Raw genomic sequence first — 18,851 nt, 5'->3', positions numbered from 1 at the left:
GGCTGTGAGTGGGGAGCAAGGAGGGCTGGGGGGCTGTGGCTTGGGGGTTAGGGGCAATGGCATGGACAGGGCACCAGCATATCAGGGCTGCTCAGCACCCCAAGCAGCAGTGGGGGGTAGCCACAGCTGAACCCACATCCTAGTTAGTGAAGGGGGCATGGGGAGCTCTGATTTTCTCTCTCTCTCGTGTGTGTGTGTGTGCGTGTGCGCGCGCGCATGTGTCTCATTTTAATCATGGAAAAATTGCAATTTTTTAAACCGAGAAAACCAGGAACCACGCTCATCATCAGCCAGGCCAGCTGCACTGCCATATGTCTGCCCTGTGGTGCTAAGGAAATTTAATTAGCAAATGAAAAAACAAATGTTTCTAGCCTTTGAAAGAAGAGCAGAGTAATATTGCTGTTGATGTTAGTTAATAGCACATAAGTCTATCTTCTACTTCTATTACTGACATGAATGATATGTGCCCATGGCAGCACTGTCAGTGGCGGGAGTGTGGCAGAGGCAAGTGGGGAGCTGCTGTAGGCAGCCACAGCACCGTCAGCGGCAAGGTGGGGTGGCGAGTGCCAGCCAGTGGTCAGCGACCACCCGCAGACACCACCGGCAGTAACAGCAGTGACAATCATGGACCACCCTGGAGGTCACCAGTCCAGAGCAGAGCACTGGCCTTCGAGCAGCAGCATGTGGCAGAGGCAGTGAGGCAGTGCATGGCCAGGAAAAAGAGGACCTCTCATGTCCAGTCCTCATCGCTCTCCTGCCCCTGCTGCAGCAGATTGTTGTGGGCAAAGATTGGGCTTATAAATTGCCTGCATACCCACGTGACCTAGCATCTACCCTGCCTCCTCTCTCTTTTTCCCTTTTTCTTTTCTCCTTCCCTTTTTCTTTCCCACTTCCTTTCTCTCGTCTCTCCCCAACCCTGCCACTGGTTGCGGTCATCTTTGTTTGCGAAGGACAAACAAATATATCCAGCAGGGCCAGGGGGCTGTGGGTCAGGAATGACAGGCGCTGGCAGGGCTGGCTTTTCTGGCTTTCAGGTTAAGTCAAAGCAAATTCATTCTGCATAACCTCTTTATCAAGAGCTACCCAAAGATATTTTAGAGCAGACCCTTGATGCCAGGGACAGAGTCCACAAATTTAGCTTTGACCGTAGGACCCAGCAGTGGCTCCTAACCACAACCCAACCACCCTGTTGATTTTTCTTCCTTCACAGACATAGCTTAAACAGATGTTTTATACTTGCCATGGTAGAAACTGTATATATGCATACATAAGTGCCCATTTTGGGGGTAGTGATAGGTGGCAATGAGTGTAAATCTAACACTTTCCATATAATTAGCTTTCATAGTATAAATGTAACATGGTACTGTACTTGTTCAAGTTACTCCTTCTAAAAAGGAATAATCAGCCTGTGTTTAAGAGCCATTGCCAGGTCCTATGAGTAGCAAGTGTATAAAGCATACTCCTTCCCCCTTCTCATGCACACTCATCTTGAAAAAATCTAAATTGTTCAGCATTGTATTCAGACTGCCAAGAGATATAGCTGACTCTGACCTGTCCTTCCTGAAAATGATGGGTTTACTGAAAACAGTTGGCTGGAACGTTTTCAAATAATCAGACAGGAAGGAAGAGGCATGGACACTTTGTGACTGAGTTTGATGCAATACCGTCAGTGAATGGAGGAACTGGCCTTGACTCTCTTTGGCTCATTCCAAATTGCCTTAGCCACCATGGATTTGAAAAAATAACTTCAGCACTAAGAAGTAAGCCTAGTCTATGACTGAGTCTCTTCTCTTTCTATGTGTAACATCTGCAAAGTCTTGCTTGGCTGCAAGCTGACTGAGTGAGCTGTGCATAACAACCTTTGCAAGAAAAAGTTTGTAGAGGGTGGAATAGCTTTTCCAAGCAGAAGGTATGCTGTGCAGAATGCATGCTTTTCACAGGAGCATTTGAACTGTGACCACAGCACCATTGGAAACCCCGGGCTCTGATTGGCTACTATGAAGCCATAAAAAGCAGAGGGGGAGAAGCTGGAGGAGATCAACACCAGCCAAGAGAGATGGGCAGAGACTCAGCACCTATTTCCACCTCAGGCAGAAGGATGGAGCTGTGCAAGCAGGAACACAGGTACCCAGGGAAAGAGTGGGCAGTAGGGCTGTGCGAAATTTTGCCCCGTGTTTAGTTTTGAAGCTGTTCCAATGAGTTTCAAGCTCAAAATAGCAAAATCAAAACTAAACAAAAGCCTTTGAAACAGCTTCAAAATGAAACAAGGGCACTTGAAATGTTTCGAAAGTTTCAAAATATTTCAAATTTCAAAGCCAGGCTTACTTGGCTTCAGCACCAGTCCCAGCCAGCAGCAGCTACCTCCTGTCATACAGCGGGCAGATCAGCACCCGTCTGCACCCCTGGGAGGGCTGCAGGGCTGTGCTGGACTCTTCCCGGGGGTGCGGGCCCCCAATCTGCTTGCTTGATGACAGGAGACTGCTGCTGCCGGCTGGGACCAGTGCTGGGTGCAGCCCACACCTAGTTCCAGAAAAATCGGTGCTGCCACTAGCCCCAGCCAGCAGCATCAGCTTCCTGTCATCCAGCAGGCAGATCGGGGGGTTGCCTGCACCCCTGGGAGTAGTTCAGCACAACCCCCGCAGCCCTCCTGGGGGTGCAGGCCATCCCCCGGTCTGCCTGCCGGATGACAGGAGGCTGGTGCTGTTGGTTGGGGCTAGTGACAGCACCAATCTTCCTAGCACAGGCTGTGCCCAGCTGGCAACACCAGCTGGGCAGGCAGATTGGGGGACCCCGGTCTCCGGGAGGAGTCAGCAGAGCCCTGTAGCAGTCCCAGAGCTGCGGGGGCCCCAATAGGCCTGCCAGATCACAGGAGTCTGCTCCTGCTGCCTGGGATGGTGCTGGGCACATCCTGCACCCAGCGCTGGAGAGATTGATGCTGCTGCTGGCCCCAGCCAGCAGCACCAGACAGGCCTGCCAGATCACTGGAGGCTGCTTCTGCTGCCTAAGATGGTTCTGGGCACAGTCCACACCCAGCACCAGGAAGGTTGGTGCTGTCGCTGGCCCTAGCCAGCAGCACCAGCCTCCTGTCATCTGGCAGGCAGATCGAGCCCACCCACACCCCCAGCAGGGCTGTGGGGGCTGTACCGAACTGCTTCTGCGGGTGTGGGCCCCTGATCTGCCTCCCGGATCACAGGAGTCTCCTCAGGCCAGCTCCAGTACAAGGCCCAGGGCATATCAGCTCATGTGGGGACCCACCAGCTCCCCAATTCCATGGTGCCAGCATGTCCCTGCATGAGCTGATTTGCTCCAGGCCCCACACCCTCCTCAGGCCAGCTCTGGTATGTGGCCTGGGGTAGGTGGCAGGTCTCCACACAAGATGATTTGCCCCAGGCCCACCTACCACTGGCCTCAGGTGGCAGCACCAGCCTCCTGTGATCTGGGAGGCAGATTGGGAGCCCATGCCCCCGGAAGCAGTCCGGCACAGCCCTCCCAGGGGTGCGGGCAGGCCCGATCTTCCTGCCAGATGACAGGAGGCTGGTGCTGCTGGGTGGGCAAAACTTTGAAACAGCAAAACAGTTTCAATGGAATGGAACAGAACAGTGCTTTTGAAATGAAACAAAACTTGAAACAAAACACTGTTCCATCGAAACGGATGTCAAGGCAGAACGATGCTGTTTCATGCAGTCCTAGTGGGCAGGTGTTGGTAAGCGAGCTGGGAGCAGCTGCCTGGTCGGGGATCTGCAGAGGGAAGTCCTCTGTTTGGGCTGGAAAGGCACTACTGCAGAAACAGAGACCTTCAGAAGGAATCCACTGTCTGCATGTGAAGGTGCTGGGGGAGAGGACAGCCCAGAGAGGGAGCAGGCTGTGAGCATCCCAAATCTGCATAGGTGTGTGTGGCAGGGCACTGTTTGTGCCTGCCATTTTAAGGGCCTGAAGCCAGCAGCTGGCAGGTGCCTGATTAGGGCAGCATTTTGGATTCAGGGCTGCCCATATAATGCCCTGTTTATATGGGCAGCCCTGAATCCAAAATGCTGCCCTAATCAGGCACCTGCCTGAGAGTGTGGGGCTAGTGAGGCCGGAGGTAGAGTGCCCCCCTCAGCTGGTCAATGCTGGAGCCAGGACCAAGCAGGTCAAAAGGGCCAGGTGCCCACTGTGAGGGGCACCCAGAGTTGTGGGCCTGGGGCCCTGCCTGGCCTTGGAGGTGAGGCCAGGGCCTGTATGTGGCCAATGGTCCTGAGGGGGGACCATGCCCAAGAGGGGAGCCAGCTACAGGGAACTTGGCAGTCCAAATGAAGGCAGTGTAGGCCACCTGAGTGGAGGGATCAAAGGAGGGTCCTGCCAGGAGGATTCTGGAGCCTAGTGTGGGGCTGGTATGACTACTAACATCTGGATGCCATCTGTAAGGCTTGGGCTGCAGTGTAGGGGAGGTACAGAGCCACAGACATTTTTCCCCCCCCCCCCCCCAAAAAAAAAAAAACAAAAAAACAAACCATTGTGAGTACACTAATGGGCAGCCTCCCACCTTATTTAACAACTTTTCATTACCCACCACAACTTGTTGGAATGAGACAGGCAGGCAGCATGCCCAAAGGCAAGTAGGGAGCTAGCTGCGCCTAGTGGGGATTCCCACTTTTCCACCATGTGTGAGGGGACACTTACACTTCCTGCAAACACTAGGGATTATTTTTCAGAAGGAAACTAAAGGAAAAAATCCTATTACCTGCAGTGACCAATCGGAGACTTGTATCACTGAGTTACCAAGGCCGAGCAGAGTCCACTTTTCCTGGAGCAGCTGAAGCCTTGCCTCTGCCATCTAGTGGTGGATCATGGTTAAAGCTGTATTGCCATTTATTGTAATGGGAGTTGATTTTTATTTGAAGGGAAACTGTTTTTGAAAGGTTATAACCAGGGGAATGTAATTATTAAGGTTATTTGCTATAAGTGGGGACCACCCAGTGTTGAGGAATTATTTAGCTAATGTTGCATTTTGTAGATTGTATTCCAAGTGTTGGTTTTATTACTAACTATTGATGAGAGAGATCTTATTTTGATCAATTGTTTCTCTTCTGTATGTAGTTGAGTATAATAAAAAAACCTACTTGTTCACTGGGCTTGCAATAAATTCTTGGGTGGTGAGGGCCACACCCCTCCATGGGACACCTCAGCAGATCTGCCTAAGAGAGAGCCTAGAGCAGGGGTAAGCAACCCCTGGCACACGTGCTGAGTATGGCACACAAGGCCACTTTGCTCAGCACACCACAGCCAGCCCAGGCTCTAAGCAGCTGCTGCTAGCCACAGAGGCCAAGCTGCTCCCAGCAGGCAGCTGGGAGGCTGCAAGATCTGCTGCAAGCAGACTGGGCTCTGTGGGCTGGCTGTAGCCGGGAGGCTGCAAAGAGCTGCTCTGGGCTCTGGAATGTTAGCACTCTGGCACCTTCCAAGGTAGACATTATGGCTTTTTTTTTTTCAGCACTCGGGTCAAAAAACGCTGCCTACCCCTGGCCTAGAGCTATTGGTACCTTGAGGATCCAGAATCCAGATATTGCCCAGTTATCATGCTGGCGAAGGTTACATATGTATTGGTAAAGAGACTAGGTTTCTTCATTGAAAAGAGACAAAGGTGAAGCCATGTTCTAGTACTGAAAGTACTCTCATGTTTCATTATGCCTTGCTAAATTGCACATGCTAAAGTAAGTGCATTGCTTTTAAGAGCTATTGTATATGTTCATGTATATGCTGAGAGATGCATTTCAAATAATCAGCTGTAGTCATAACTTTGTGCAGACAGAAGTGTAGCTCCCAGCTATAACTCAGAACATTTTCTGCAGAGCTTTCTGAGTTACAACCTTACCCAGGACCAAACAGAAGTTCGCCGCTAATTCCAGCAGGACAGGGAATCGAGCTGGGAGCCTGCAGCCAGATTCTCATAGCAACTACCATGGCTCTCTGGCAGTACTCACTGTTTTCAGAATGGGAGCAAGGGAAAGGCAGTGGTGGGAGCTCATTCTTGGGGCTACCCAGCTAGTACTGAAGGGTGGGGTGGGTGAATTGAAGCCCTCCCACATTTTGTGTGGGGGGGGGGGGGCGGTGTTTCCAATATACCCATCCCACCTAGGAGGGGGCTGAAAAACCCACAGACTGAACTCCCTCCCCTCCCTTTCCCCCTTCCCATTCTGAAAACACAGACAGGCTTGGAAGCGGTGTAGACACAAGTTACAGAAGACATTACATTTTGAAGAGTCTTTATCTGATACCTCATGCAACAAGGGGTCAGATTTTCACCCAATTGGCCATTTTTGATGCTGTCAGCAGCCATACACATAGACTGCTTTCTGTGGCCAAATCAGGCAAAAATTGTCACTTCTGTCTGCACCTATTGTTGATGGTATGTTCTGTATTTTAGAAGACACTGAAATGGAGAGAAGTTATGCTCTGAGGAGTTGTGAATCTAAATAATAGCAATATACAGTAGTCAAATCTTTGCTTTGGCTGGTTCATACAAATTTTTCCTTGGCACCACCTGAAGCAGTAACATAAATAAGCAAATATTTTCACTATTCTGATTAAAATCTTCACAGGGAAGAGGCAATGGCCATAGACTGTTAAAACTCATAAATCATATACTGTAAATTCTGACACCATAATTGTAAGGGCAGTTATTACAGACCAAGCTTTTTACTGTAGTAGACTGATTGTGATGAAGGGCTGTAGGCAAATATGAAAGGGCATACTTAGCAGTCTCCTGCTACAAACTCCTAGTACCTTTTCCACAGTAAACAGAAAGTTTGTCTCCCTCCCAGGACATGCTCTTACTGCAGAGTTAACTTGGGTGATCCAAGAGTTTCCTTGATTTAGCTAAGCTTGAGGGTGAACAGCAACACAGTAGACCCACTCATGTCACTCAGCCTTCACTCATGCTGCATGTCTCTATGTGTGCCATTAGATTGGTGGTATATTCTACAGTACTTTCTCATGCAGTGTACTGAGCAGATATATGATTCTTTCCTAGTGAACTAAGGAAGAATTTGTATGGCCATCTGGGTGCTACGGGGAAAATTTTGGGAAGGACTCATTCAGTATTGTCAGAGGATTGTCAAGTTGTCTGTCTTCACTGCAAAGCAGAAAGAGTGCTAGCCTAAGTGAAAATGGAAGCTGAACTCTAAAACCTACCCTAAGTCAAGCCAAATAGCCTGGATTGAGAGCAGCATAAAACTTGGGTGAGAGACTGTAATGTGTAGATGCGAAGTGAAGCTAGAGGCAACAGCTGGGAATGGGCTGTAGTTAACTCTACTGTGAAGACATACCCTCAGTGGAACAGCATTTATTAGATGAAGAAATCACAAGACCAAAGGAGTTCACCTGCAAATACTCTGTCCAATACAACTTGAATTAAAAATAGTAGGTGGCCATCTGTCTGCATATACTATATGGGGCTTTGTTCCCAAGCTTGACCAAGAAAAATCTCCAAACTTTCTGGGGAATTGCTAACAAGGTCTCTCTGAAAACACCCCTCCACCAGAGGATGTTTTCTCTTTTTACCTAAGGCAAAGTCTATTAAGGTCAATGAAAGGAGTCCATTAATTCTACTGAGCTTTGGATCTGGTCAGTATCTGCTTATTGAATGAATCAGGCTCCAAATTGAATGATCTCTTCTCTTAAATTCCCCCAAACTACCTAAGGAACTATTTCTACCCTAGCTTGTCCCAGACTTCTCCTGTCTCACTATCTACATCAATATTATATCCCTTTAGTATAGGAGCTGTGATTGGGTTACATCAAGACCATTAGAGCCCAGTAGAGACTGCACCACCAGTCTTAATCTATATATATAAAATGAATTGTATGTCTGTCTGTTGTATGTCTGTTTGCTTATAACTCAAGAATGGCTGGTCCTATCTACCCTAAAGCTTCCAAAATCACTGAATACCACCCAAGAAAAATTATAGGTGGGTTATTTTTCACTTGACCATTTTTGGGGCTTCCGTTGACTGGTATAACTTTGTTTGTCAGATAACAAATTGGTACCGCTCCATCTTGGATACAGTAAATTCAGTTCAATTGTCATTATTACATTGACGGTTGCCTTTAAACAAACACTGCAATTACAAAAATAATGATCCGGGCAAAGAATGGATCCTTCTGCTACTAAGATATAAAAGAAGACCATGCTATATAAGGGTTACCATTGCTTAGCCCACATACTTAACTTTAAACAGGTGAATAGTCCAATTAATTTCAGCATGTTTTTTTGGACTAGGGACTTTAGTAGGCTTCATCTTGCATGCAGATCACCTTACACACGCACATAAGAAAGACATTTGATTTAAAATCTTGTCTCCAGTGCTTAGGAAATAATTCAGCTGGGGAAGCGTGTGTGTGGGAGGGGAGTTGCACCAAAGAGAGAAAAGAAATTTACCCCTCCCAGCATTCAGTTGGAGGAGAATTTGCCATTACTCTGGGCACTATTCCTGTCCAGTACTGACTGGACAAAATTGACTTTGGATAATTACCAAAATATTCAAGACCAAAATATTGTGTGTGTGTTTTATGACATCATGCTTAAAAGGATTGCTAACACATGCAAGATACCTTAATTCTAAATGGCTAAATCAGGCCAACCATGGAAAAATAACCTAAATCACTGGGATGCATTTAATGGAGTTTGGGTGACCCTAACATCTTTGAACAGGCTGCCTTTTCAGTTTTTAATGGTTCTTATAAATATTACCAGACATTACTCCAGCTGTGCAGTCAAAGAATTTCTCACAATATGTTCTTTAACAGGGAAAATATTTGCTTCTGAGATTACAAAATTGAATCTACTTAAAGAAACATTTCCTCTTATTTGGAAATAGAACCTGCAAAAGAGGGATGAGACTTCTTAGCAGGATCACATTACTAGAACTTTAAGGTTCTGTAAATGTTCTGTATTACTTGTATTACTGTAGTGCCTATGAACCTCAACCAGGGACCAGGATCACCAGCATTGATGGTAAAAATTACTTTAAAACCCTTTATTGTCCTCATATTAAACATTCTGAAGGGCAAAGGTAAGAGTTATCAATTATTAAGAAGCTCTGACATTTAGACATGTGCAATATGGTGTATTTATTGCATTTGAATCCTTTTTTAAAAACTGAATAAATATTTGTTTAGTTGTATGTGCAGTTGCTTCATTTACATGTGTACATTGCTTTTGTGGACACAGAAACCCCATCCTTTGTGTTTGCCTTTCATTTCTCATGCAGCAGGAATGCTGTGCGCCAAAGTTTAATTCTGCACATGTATACTTATTTACTTTTCTTCTTGATACAAAGCTATTATGAAGAAGGAACTGGTGTGTTTCAGTTAATGATTTATTTGTTGGTAACAAATGCGTTAATTGGCTTGACTCTCATAAATTCAAGAGGCTCTAACCTATTTCAGAGCTACATAATCTGGAGAAGCAATAACAGCCTCATGAGTAGTGTAATGGAAAGAGGACAACAACCTTACTAAGGACCTCATTCTACAGTCCTGTCAAAGAAAAAAATGCCTATTACCAAAACTTCCAAGACTGGTTCTTCTCAGGGGATTTTCCTTATAGCTCCATTACTCTGTAATGAAACCTTTGGAACTTTTGTGATGTTTCCTAATGCAGCATTCTTGTCTTGGCTGAGGACTAAGACTTTTCCTCTAGATATAATCCTGTGCGAGAGTCATGCATAAACTTTATCACCTTGCAGGTAGGGACATCTTCCCATGTTGCTTTCCTCTTGCTTCAGAGCATAATGATTTGCTGCTGGCCTATACCAATAACGTATGAAAACACTCCTAGCCCATGCATCCAGTACAGCGAGTCAGTTTTCCATCCTAATCTCATCACTCTGTTAGGGAGTGCAGGTACCCAGTGTCCACTTAGTCTTATAACCAAGATCCAGGTAAGGTTTTATAGGATGGTAAAGAGGAGGCAATTTCTCCCTCCTTCACTTGCATAGAAATCCAAGTCATGATGTACCTCTAATGCCCCCTCTACACATTTCAGGAATCATGCTTTCCACCCCAGGGTGTTGAGGGAGCTAGCAGGGGTTATTGCAGGGTCCTTGGCACGGCTTTACGAGGACTCATGGTGCTTGGGCCAGGTGCCAGATGATTGGAAGATAGCCAATGTGGTCCCAATCTTTAAAAAAGGGAGGTGGGAGGACCCGAGAAACTATAGGCTCATTAGTCTTACCTCAATCCTGGGGAAACTCTTTGAGAAGATCATCAAGGAGCAAATTTGTGATGGGCTGGCATCGGGGATGATGCTCAAGGGCAACCAGCACAGTTTCATTAGGGGCAGGTCATGTCAGAACAACCTGATTGCCTTTTACGATCAGGTCACAAAAGCATTGGATGCAGGTGTCGCCGTGGATGTAGTCTTTCTGGACTTCAGCAAGGCCTTTGACACTGTCGACCACCCCATCCTCATTAAAAAACTAGGCGATTGTGGCATTGATGCCTACGCAGTCAGATGGATTGCAAATTGGCTGAAGGGTTGTACTCAGAGGGTGGTGGTGGACGGGTCATATTCGACCCGGGGGGAAGTGGGCAGCGGAGTCCCCCAGGGCTCAGTCCTTGGGCCCACACTGTTCAATTTCTTTATCAGCGATTTGGATGATGGGGTGTAAAGCAACCTGTTTAAATTTGCTGATGATACCAAAATTTGGGGTGAGGTGGGCACGCTAGTAGGGAGGGAAAGACTGCAGCAAGACCTGGATAGGTTGCAGGGGTGGGCTAATAAAAACAGGATGCATTTCAATACTGACAAGTGCAGGGTGCTACACTTGGGCAGTAGTAACCAGCAGCACACTTATAAGATGGGAAGCTCCCTTCTTGAGAGCAGAAAGGGATCTTGGAGTCATCGCTGACTCCAAGATGAACATGGGCCGACAATGAGAGGTCACGGTCGACAGGGTTAACTGGACCTTATCGTGCATCCACAGGTGCATCTCAAGTAGAGCCAAAGAGGTGATCCTCCCCCTCTACGCGACACTGGTCAGGCCACAGCTGGAGTACTGTGTCCAGTTCTGGGCACCCCATTTCAAGAGGGATGTGGACAACATTGAGAGAGTCCAGAGGAGGGCCACCCGCATGATCTGGGGACAGCAGGACAGACCCTACAATGAGAGGCTACAGGACCTGAACTTGTTCAGCCTTCACAAGAGAAGGCTGAGGGGGGACCTGGTGACCGTCTATAAACTCACTAGGGGGGACGAGAAGGGTTTAGGGGAGACCTTGTTTCCCCTAGCGCCCCCTGGGATAACAAGGAATAAAGGCCACAAGTTGTTGGAGAGTAGGTTTAGATTAGACATCCGTAAGAACTACTTCACAGTTAGGGTGGCTAGGATCTGGAACCAACTTCCAAGGGAAGTGGTGCTGGCTCCTACCCTGGGGGTCTTTAAGAAGAGGCTTGATGCCTACCTGGCTGGGGTCATTTGAACCCACTTTTCCTCCTGCCCAGGCAGGGGGTCAGACTTGAAGATCTACAAGGTCCTTTCTGACCCTACTTCTATGATTCTATGCAATTAACTGGTTAATTGCACAATTACCTTGACACCAGCAGCGACACATGCAAACCAAATATCACATGATAAAAAGCTCCAACCTGCTATAAAATTAGACTTAAAATGTGTGCTAACTTTATGGCTTTCAACAGAGATGTGTTCTATATCAAATAATATTCTATGATATGGAATAGTATAGCCATCAAATACATTTTGTTTCTAGGTCTTTCTTCAAAGCCCTTAGTTAAGGAGGCTGGCAGCTGAAGTTATGGTGATCCTGATCTAACCCTAAATCCCACCTCTAAACCTAGTCACAAATCTATGTAGGAATACGATTACTGCATGTGCTCTGAGTTTGCATATGTCAAATTAATTTAAGAATCAAGTTCTGACAGGAAATGAAAAACAAGAAAATAACCCTTGAGTGGACTCTAATGGGACTGCAATTTAAATTTTTCATCTTTCATTTGATCCTCTTTAAGGATTAATATAGTCTCTTGCCAGGACAGTATCTCCTACATGGGAGAGAAATTTAGTGGACAGAAACAATTCTGTCATGATTTTAATAATAAAGAAATGAAAAATAAATTTTGGGTAAGTGGTTACAAAATCATTACTTAATATGATTAAACAAGAATTGTTAAAATTTCATCTCAAATGTGTTGTTTGAAATACACTGAATTGCAAAGGACTATAAAGTCGAGCTTTAGTCAAACACAAACAGTGCTTTTACTGACAAGTGGCATTAGAAGCATTATTTTTTCACATGCTTCCATCCAACATCTGTTAAATTATTCATCATCAAATTGTCCAGAGGTAGATTGTTAGTTCTGCCCCTGTGATTCACTTTGGTGGCATGCTCTTCCTTTTTATTCTGTGTTTTTATGGCAGACAACACATTGTGTCCTGTGTCTGTAAAAGCTACATAGGCAAAACAGTTAAACATACAGTTGAGTAAATATTGCTCAGCTTGAAAAAAAAAAATTAATTTCAATAATCATACTACGTTGTGCACATCTATCTTTCAGTGGTAATTAACAATTGCTGGTCTTGCCTTTGCCCTACAGAATGTTTAGTGTAGGAATGGTGAAGATTATTCATTTTTTTCATCATCAATGCTGGTGATACTGGCTAAATATATGTACATTTTTTTAAAAATTACCTGCAGTGTATGATTTAGCCATATCTATTACATGTCGATTTAAGATTTGAAATTGTTAGAAAGATTAAAAGTCTTATTTTTTAATTTTGTTTATTTATTGCATTTTTTGTTTTGTTTTCTTATTTTTTTAGTGTTGCTGCCACTGCTGCTGCTTGCTGCTTTTCCCAATTTAGGCCACATAGGTAGCAATACTTATCATTACAGTTGCCCCAAAATTGCCATTTTAAGAACCTGTTTTCAATTTCTTGAGACCTGTCAAATTTTAACCCATTAGGCTGGACTTTTCAGTGCTGAGTGTCTGCTTCAGGCTTTGTGTTTTGTCTTTTTTTTTTAATTCTTTCCTTTGGTTCAACTATTTCCAAGAATGAAGACTAGGAAAACTACACTACCTGGCAAAAAAACATTCCAAAAACATTTTACTGAAAAGCTCTAGTGTCTTTGTGTTTTGGAACACAGACTTAAAGATCTTCCTGATGCTAAAGATGTACTTCTTGCTGTTCCTCTGAAAATGTGCCCAACTTACAAGTATTTGAAAATCTCAATTTTGACGTTTGCTTCTCAGAATTTGACAGCTAAATTCTCCACAGATTCCATCTACATTAAGTACCCTGCATTCCATCACAGCCTCTATACGTGACTAAGCTGGAAACTCATCCTCCCTTAGTGGGACTAGAAATGCTGCACTCATCCAAGTGCTGCAGAAGCTGAGAACTTACCAAGAGTTGCTGCAGGTTTCTGGTGTTACCAGAAATCTGGTAAAGACAAACTACGAGCAGAGAGACTCTCTCTTCTGTGTTCTCAATGAGCAATGGGTAATGGGAACATGAGAGGAATTGGGAAGACAGGTCATTGCTTGAAATAAGAACAGCAGTCAGTGGCAGGATCTAAGACTGGTGGAAAGAAGCAGAGACTGGAAGTAGGATAACCGTCAGTGATGGAAATGAGCCTGGGCCTGAGGAACAGCAGCAATGGAGATGCAAGCAAGACAGGAGCTCAGGACAAGACCAGAGGAGAACAGGGAGAGGCTGCAGTGGACAGAAACAGAATACTCTCTGAACCTGGAATAGAACCAAGCCTCAGCATTCCTGTGCTGTCTAGGAAACCACTGGCAAAGCATTAGTCTGCTTCTTGCAGTCCACATAGGAAGGTAATAATAGTTGTCTTCTGCTATCAATGACTGTCAGCTCAAGTGGTAGTGGACTGGGCATGAGTCCAAAGTTACTCACCCTGTTGATGATCCATGGGGGAGGGGAAAGTTCTATATAGAATCATAGAAAATTAGGTTTGGAAAGGACCTCAGGAGGTCACCTAGTCCAACCCCTTGCTCAAAGCGGGACCATGCCCAGCTAGATCATCCCAGACAATACTTTGTCTAGCCATGTCTTAAAAACCTCCAAGGATGGAGTCCACAACCTCTCTGGGTAACCTGTTCCAGTGTTTTATTACCCTCCTAGTGAGAAAGTTCTTCCTAATATCTAACCTAAACTTCCCTTGCTGCAACTTGAGACCATTGCTCCTTGTTCTGTCATCTACCACCACTGAGAACAGTCTCGCTCCATCATCTTTGGAACCACTTTTCAGGGAGTTGAAGGCTGCTATTAAATCCCCCCTCAGTCTTCTCTTCTGCAGACTAAATAATCGCATTTCCCTCAGCCTGTCCTCATAAATCATGTGCCCCCACCCCTAAATAATTTTTGTTGCCCTCAGCTGGATTCTCTCCAATTTGTCCACATCCTTTCTGTAGTGGGGGGCCCAAAACTGAACACAGTACTCCAGATGTGGCCTCACCAGTGCTGAATAGAGGGGAATAACTTCCCTTGACATGCTGGCAATACTCCTATCAATGCAGCACAGTACAGGTTTCCCTCACTTAATTCTGTACATGCGTTCCTGGAAAATGGCGCATAACTCAAATTTGCATAAAGGGAACCCACTTTACAAGATAACAAATAGGGATACATTCCAGGACCTTGACTGTACTGACCCCCAGACACATTTCTTTTTACAAGACACTTTTGGTACTTACCAACAGCAAACAGTACACACAAGCACAGAGTGGTGGTGAATGTTACCGTAATGGGATGGCAACTACAGAAACATGTTATAGACAACGAGCAATGAGCACATATCCACACAGGAGACTATATTTTGGTGCACATCATTTCCACAATGCACTGCACAAAGCAGCTGACTGCAGGTTTCCACTGCACCGATCATGTAAGAGTGAATTTACATTGCATATAATGAATTTTTGGTATAAAAAGAGTCATGGCATAAGAGTAAATTTGCACATACAGAATCCGCATGAAGTGGGGGAAACCTGTATGCTGTTAGCTTTCTTTGCAACAAGGGCACACTGTTGGCTCATATTCCGCTTATTGTCCACTGTAACCCTGGGTCCTTTTCCAAAGAGCAGCTGCCCAGCCAGTCAGCCCCCAGCCTGTGTTGGTGCATGGGATTGTTCCATCTTAAGTGCACAACCTTGAACTTGTCCTTTTTGAACCTCATGAGATTTCTTTTGGTCCAATCCTCCAATTTGTCTAGGTCTCTTGGAATCCTAACCCTACCCTGTATTATATAATGCAATATAATAACATTCTTACTATGTAAGAATTAAAAAACTTGGAAACTGCATCCCAAAATAGTGTATTAAAATAATATTTAGGCTACAGTCAAATATTGAAAAGAAAATATCTCTACCTGTGAAATCTTAGATCAGCCCCCTTGTACCTATGCATTATGTTGCAATCTTTATTTACATGATCCCCTATTACTTTTTTCCACTCTTTTTCTTTTCAGTCAGCTCTGAGGCGGGGCTTTAGGCAACAGTAGGAAGTCTGCATTAATTTCCATTCTATGGACTTTAGATCAAACCTAGATAGCTTTTCTTCAGAAGGGAAATATATGATTTCTTGCTACATAACATGTGCTGGACATGGTCCTGCTGGAGAACCATGGGCTGTGTTGATCTCCAAACTACTCTTTATATATAAGCTGCTGTAACTCCTAAGCAGTTATTTGTATTATTGATCACTATTATTCTTCTATGTTATGGCCCAAATTAAGAAAATATATTAGTAGTTGCTTAACTTGAAGCACCTGACCACTTCCATTAACTTCAATAGATTTAGAAATGGACCCTACAAAGTTTTTTCCTAATATGATCTGTTTGTTTTCTCTTGGATAACTTACTTCCATGGCACTATTCATATGCTTAAAGCAAAGCAAATATGAAGTACCATAGTTAAATAAAGTCACAGATACTGAAGCTAGAAACATTATTTATTAATCAGACCCATTAGCACTTTTCACAAACATTTTGCAGAACTGGGTTTATGTTAACATTATTAAATACATTTGTTAATTCGTTATGCAGCTACATTGTACTTTTATGATAATATAATATGAAGGGATACCTAATCTAGAGCATTTTAGGGCAGTGTTTCTCAACCCGTGGGTTGTGACCCAAAAGTGGGTTGCAAGAACACATGGAAGCAGGGGCAACACATTGGGGATGCACACAGGTACATGTGTTGGCTACAAATGTCCAGCTCGGGATCCTTAAAATTCTAGTTTATTAGGTGGATTAAAACACTGTAATGAGTTAAATCATAAACCTTGGGGCTGGTCCCCACACACACAAATATGCACACACATACACACACACAGTAGCAAGCTACAGAGTCAGGTATACCTGTCCTACAAGTGCTGGAGTCTGCCGTCGATGGCCAGTCGAGGCTTCTTTCAGCGTGGTGTTATCATCCAGAAGGGGGTCACTGGCTGGTCCTTCTGGCTGGACAGGTCAGGTGCTGGTCAAGTTGGAGATCAAGAGGGCGCCCCTGAGGGTCACTTTTCACTGCGTTTTATCTGTCCTTGGCAGACTTTGGTGACTCCCCAGTTTTCAGGTTTGCCCAATCCAGGGGTCATTGACCCTCGTGGGACTTCCCCCCTTGGTGGCTACTGGATGGCATCTGTCAGCCCCAGGGGTTGTCTGCATGTATGTGCAGGTTTGGGAGTCTGTTGATGAATTTTGAATAGGGCTCTGGGAGTGGTCGATCTGGAGATATTCAGCCCAAAAGTTGGTCCCTGGAGTTGATTAACTCAGGCCAGGGCTTCTAGCCCTTGATCAGTGACGCTTAGAGATTTCCCAGTTGTTACATTGTCTTCTATTGAATTCTTCTGTTGGTTGATCTGCAGTTTCCCAGGTGTTAATTACTGTCTGCTACCATGTTACACATTCAATCACTGATTCACTCGCTCTTTCAGGGGCCAGCTTGATACAGGGAAGCAGCAGTTTGATTCCTGCCCTTGTTAACATTGTTACAAGGTATAACTTACTTATGAAACTAAATACATTCAGTTGAAAGATGAAAGGTGAGGAGTATAAAATATAAGCTACAAATGCCATGGCACACAAATAGATAAAAATACCAAACTACAAGGGGAGATACAAAATGCACACATACACATTTCAAAACACAATTCCTTCCTTATCTTAAAGTGAAAGAAAGAGGAAGGAAGAAAAGGTAGAAGAGGAAAAACATATCCAAGGAGGGGAGAGCAACTGCAGGCAAGAGGAAAAGGGGCTTTCTGCTACACATGTGCAATCCCTGCTGGCTGCTGCTGCCACTACCGGTGGTGCCTGCGGGTGGTCACCGACCCCTGGTTAGCACTCGCCACCCCCACCCCCCACTGCCATCAGTGCTGATGGTGTCTGTGGGAGCTTCCCACTCACCGCTGCTGTGTTCCTGCCACGGCTGCTGCACTCCCACCACCAGCACAGCTGTGCCCCCCCAGCCGCTGAGGGCATGTGCCATTCATGTCTGAAAGGGTCAAGAACAAACGTTAAAACTAGATTCTCCTTTAAAAGATAAAAACATGGGAAACCATAGCTTTTCCCTTGCAGTCTGACAGAGATCCAGCCTGCAAGGGCTGCTTGTGGCCCACCGTACCCCCCCCCCCCACACACACACACTGACATGCAGGTGTTCCCCGCATTGCAAATTTACAGTGTGTGGAGGTGGAGGTTGACAGTGGGAGATCTTCCAGTGTCAAAAACCCATGCTAGAAAAAAGCCGGGTGGTGCACATGGTAGCAGGGTAAGCTGCCCGAAACTGGAACCTGGCCAGCCAGAGCCATGCTCCAGCTGGTGGCCAGGCTCCCTGCTGCCAGGTTATTGCCACTGGAGCCCCAAAAGGCCCCCAGGACCCCAGGTAAAGCTGCTGGGGCCAGCCCAGCTATTGGCCCCAGCCTGCCCTACCCCATCCGGGGCAACTTGCTGCATGCCAGAGCGCACATGCATGGGCATTCCCCAGGGACAAGTCATAGCAGCACAACTATGTGCCACTACTATATGTCCCTAGGGAAACACCCTTGCATGCTCATCTGGATGTGCCCAGGGTGGCTACCTGTAATAATCAATTAATTTATATTTTGTTTTATATAATTATTATTGTTTCATTATGTGACTAGAAGGGGCTCTTTGTATGACTACAAGGACACAAACATTATCTTTAGATTACCCCCATTTACCCATGCTGAAAGAGCAATGCAGACATTATTTACTCTGAAGTTTTATTTCTAACCATGCTGAACTCAACAGCCATGTCCAGATGAGCGCGCACATGTGGTATGCAGCACCGCAGACCCATCTGCAGTGCTGCACATGGCACACACTGCACATGCAGACATTCCCCACACTGCTAATTTACAGCCTGGAGCCGGCAGGGTTGACACTGGGAGATCCCAGTGTGAAAAAACCTGCACTAGAAAAAAGTGGGGTGGTGCATGTGGCAGCAGCATACACTGCCCAAAACCAGAGTCTGTCTGGTCAGAGCCATGTTCCAGCTGCCAGCCAGGCTCCCTGATCACCACCACTGGAACCCCAGTAGTCCCCCAGTATCCCAGGTAAGACATCCCTACCGCACCCAGGGCAACTTGCAGTGTGCCAGAGTACACATGCACAGGCGTTCTCTGGGAACAAGCAGCAGCAGCACACTATGTGCCACTGCTATTTTTCTCTAGGGAAACGCATGCACATGCTCATCTAGACATGCCCAATGGGTCATGCTTAACAACATAAGGGGATCTAAATGTTGGAACACATAAATTTTGGGTGGATAAACAGACTGAGATTGCTGGGGGCAGGTTGAACTCAAAGTCTCCAT

General features: G+C 45.5%; 1 long non-coding RNA gene across 1 annotated transcript; it reads left to right on the top strand.

The window, feature by feature from the left end:
- Positions 1-1,289: 1,289 nt before the first annotated feature.
- Positions 1,290-16,055, top strand: LOC109284436 (uncharacterized). The gene is made up of 3 exons (XR_009461586.1): positions 1,290-2,124; positions 5,468-5,617; positions 12,816-16,055. It is a non-coding gene; the product is annotated as an uncharacterized LOC109284436 (long non-coding RNA).
- Positions 16,056-18,851: the final 2,796 nt, after the last annotated feature.

This window comes from Alligator mississippiensis, chromosome 4 (genome assembly GCF_030867095.1).
Source record: "Alligator mississippiensis isolate rAllMis1 chromosome 4, rAllMis1, whole genome shotgun sequence".
Lineage (NCBI taxonomy): Eukaryota > Metazoa > Chordata > Crocodylia > Alligatoridae > Alligator > Alligator mississippiensis.
Note: the sequence above shows the minus strand (reverse complement) of the source record. Positions and strands in the feature narration are given on the sequence as shown.